Below are 3,786 nucleotides of genomic sequence, written 5' to 3' on the forward strand. Positions count from 1 at the left end.
TCTGTGTCTTTTCATGCCACGTGCTCGTTCCATCTCCACAGGACTCTGTCCCCCGTCACGTCCCTTCCCGTGGGCCGTGGAGTGTGGGGCCCAAGCGGTTTCACTAGGGTATGGGGTGCGCCTTTCCTGGGCAGCAGGAAGGCACCCTACTGACCATGTCATGGTCGCCCGAGCAGGCACGGGAGCAGGGACCTGGGCTCGAACCCCGGGTGTCTCCACCCGCAGCGGTAAGGTCCCAGCTTCCTCACCTAGAAAACGGGGACGACCACAGCGTGACTGCTGGGAGCGCAGGAAGGGCCTGGCACACAGCAAGTGCCAACGGTGGCCGTTCTGGGCGAGGCGGCCCCTCTGAACTCCTGGGTCGGCTCCAGACAGACCTGGGGGAGCCTTTGGGCTGGACTTGGCTATGAAACACGCCCCTGCAGTTTTTAAGTGGGCGCCCTCCATTCTCCCTCCTCCACCCCTTGAGTCCCTGTTGTGGAGTTGGGGGGCTGCTGTGCCAGTGACTTCTCAGACACTTCCTTAGACACTCCTGCGCCTGGTCTGTCTTCAGATGCGTGTTCAGAAAACAGGAACCCTCGGTCTGTCTCCTGGCCTCGGAGGCCTTGTAGGAGGTGGGCTGGCCTGAGTGCACCCCTAGGCCCACTGTTTAGTAGCTGGGAGAACCTGAGTATCGACTTCATCTCTGAGCCTCAGCTTCTGGATCTGAAAAATGGACATAATGACATTTAAATCACAGACTGTGAGATTCATTTCACAAATAGTGGCCGCATATTCCTCATTCAGTGTGGTGACAGCAGTAAATCCCCAAATGCTGGAATGTTGGGTAGAGGAGCGCATTATGAAGAAACTAACAGACGTTAGGGTGGCAAGGGGGGTTCACTCGAGTTACAAGGGTCAGGAAAGTCCTCGGAGGACTCCAGAGCTGAGACCTGAGCAGGAGCCACGCAGAGAGCTGCAGGGCGGGGCAGGGGCGGCTGGGGCGAGCGTGGGGAGGGAACGGGACAGACCTGAAGCTGGCTCACAGAAGCACAGAGGTCCCTAGTCCCAAGTCCAGCATCCTGGAAGCAGGAACGCCGAGCTGAGCAGTCTGGTGGCAGAGCTATGCCCTTTATCTCTTTATCTGGACCTCTCACTTCTGCCCTCGGGAGTTTTATAAAGGGAGCAGAGGCCAGACCCCGGGGTGGGGGCGGGGGGCTTAAGGTCAGGAAGGCTTTTGAAGGGGGCGATGTTCAGGCCAGTTTGCGTGCTGCGTCCTGTGTGTTGGGAATGATCCAGGAGCACGGAGAAGGCTGTGGTGCAGGAGAGAGGATTGATGGGAGTGAGCCCGTGGAAGGGTGCCCGGCTGCCTGTCCATTCTACGTCACGGGAGGAAAGGCAGGCCCCCAGCACCTGTGTGGTGCATAGTGCTGGGTCTACTTCGGAGAACCATGAGGGCAGGGTGGGGGAGGGGCAGGAGGAGATGGGTGGGGGTGGGTTTGTGGAATGGTCCAAGGGGGCAGTAGGACACCCTGGACATGGGCAGGGGCTTCAGGGTAGGGTGGGAATCCTGCTGAGAGGCTGGGAGGCAGGACATGGTGAGAATTCACACTTCCTGACCACCCTGCTCGGGGAAGGATGGCTTCTGTACTGTCATCCCCAGAGGGTCAGTTGGTAGGTCCCCAGAGCTGGGAGATGGGGGTGTTGGCTTCTCACCATCCTGGGCCAGAGAGGCCCCAGGGAACAAGGTGAACTCCAGCTGTGTTTCTTCCTGGCTCTGGGGGTGGGGTGGGGCAGGTCACCACGCTCACAGCAGTGAGAGCAAAGGGACCTCTCCTAAGGGACAAAAACCCTGCAAGAAAGAGTTGGGGTCGGAAGGAGGACAAAGGTGAATCCAGCATGTATTAATTAAGCACATGCTACGTACGAGGCATCTGGGGGAACAACGGAGGTGAAAAAGGTGAGAATCCTGTCTTCAAGAAAGTTCCAGCCCGATGGGGGAAACAGTGGACGAGCTGTGGAGAAAAGGGGATAATGGACTCGGGGGGCAGCTTGGGGAAGGCTCTGTGGAGAAGGTGGCCTTTGAACGGGACCTGGAGTGATGGGCGCAGACGAAGGGCATCCGGCGGGGGCCTGTTGGGAACAGAGCGGGGAGGAGAGGGTCATAGGAGGCAGAGCTGGAAATGCGGGTAGGGGCTGGCCCACGGAGGGCTCCGAGTGACCTCTGAAAGAGACTCCCATATCTCTATGCAGCCCCTTGACATGAAACGCGACTGTCTTTAATTATCGGCACCACATATGTAGTTAATGTCTGTCTTCACTAGATGAGCCACAGGAAGGCAAGGACACGCTCGCCGCCGTGTCCCAGTGCCAGCAGATACTGGCATGCAGCAGGCACTGGGGAATGTTGAATCAGGGCCAGGGAAGATGTTTAACTGGTGCTGCTTGTGTGGCATGTGTGTGTGTGTGTGTGTGTGTGTGTCTCTGTGTGTGTGACAGACACTGCCGCCTACCGTTTGGGAAACTTGGGGCAGCTGTCTGGGTGCTGGATCGGAAGCTGAGTGCAGGTGATGGGGCTGGGGCCTCGGCCCAGGAAAGAGATGGTGAAGACCCTGTGTAGGGCTAAGGGCGGCCCTAGGCTGGGAAGGGAGAGATCCAGGTAGGATTTGCTGCTGAGGGAGGAGTTCTTGACAATCCTGGGGACTCCCCCTCTGTGCCTGGGAAGACCCTGAGGGAAGGGGCAGGCCTGGGGTAGATGCTCTGCTCAGCTGGGGTGCTGAGTTTGTGGAACTCCATTGGATAAACATTTGCATGTGGCTGATGATGGGGCTGGCAGGGCTGCTGAGACCTCGCCCCAGGGGGAGAGGGAGCCTGGGCTGCAGGGACGTCCAGGACCCCCTGGGCCCTGCCAGTGCTCTGGCCTCAGGCTCCGCTGCCTCCCCCTTTCTCTGGTTCCAGCCACACTGGCCTATCTGTTCCTCAGACTTCCTGGTCCACTTCCCAGAATCCTTTTCCCCAATGGGAAGCCCTGGTCATTCTTCAGGGCTCAGCTAAAGCCTCGCTTCCCCCGAGAGTCCTCACCTGGCTCCGTAGACTAGGGCAGGTGCCGTGGGTGTGCTGGCACAGCTCCCACCTGTCCCTGGTCTGAGCCCTTGGCACACCCTGGCTGTGGGGGCTACATGTGTCTCTGTGGCACCAGCAGCTCCAGGCTCCAAAGGGGAAGTTGGAGGCGCAGCCACCTTAGGAGTTGGCAGATGGAGGTGGTTGGGGCTGTTTGCTTCACAGATACAGCTTCTCTTTACTTGGGATTCCTTGGTGGGGGGCTGAGGCCTGTCCCCCTCCAATCAGCACCTATCATGTCTGTCCTAGGAGGGTGCCACACACAGCAACAGCACAGGGCATCTTCGTGAATGGCTGTGTTAGAGTCGGGACCTCCCTGTCGAGGGGTGATGGAGGTGCGGAAGTGGGCCGATCCCCCACCAGTGCAGAGTCCCACAGGAGGAGAGGAGGCAGGTGGCACGCAGCGTGGAGGCAGGGAGACACGGCGGCGTGTGGGGTGGGGAGGGCGGTGCCCAGTGTGTCCACCGCTGCCCTGAGGCCAGCACTCGAGTTGGGGTGTGCAGGGGACCTCAGAGAGCAGTTCCGAGGGCAGTGGGGTTGAGGCAGATGTGCAGCGGGCTGAGAAGAAATGAGGGTGAGGTTAGGATGGCAGAGAAAAGAGGGGTGGGAGGAAAGAGCAGAGAACAAGGCGACCTATTAGGGCAGCCTTGGGGAACCCGAGTGCAGCTGTGGGCTGAGGCCCCAGAG

Source organism: Pteropus medius, unplaced genomic scaffold (genome assembly GCF_902729225.1).
Source record: "Pteropus medius unplaced genomic scaffold, Ma_sr-lr_union100, whole genome shotgun sequence".
NCBI classification, from domain to species: Eukaryota; Metazoa; Chordata; class Mammalia; order Chiroptera; family Pteropodidae; genus Pteropus; species Pteropus medius.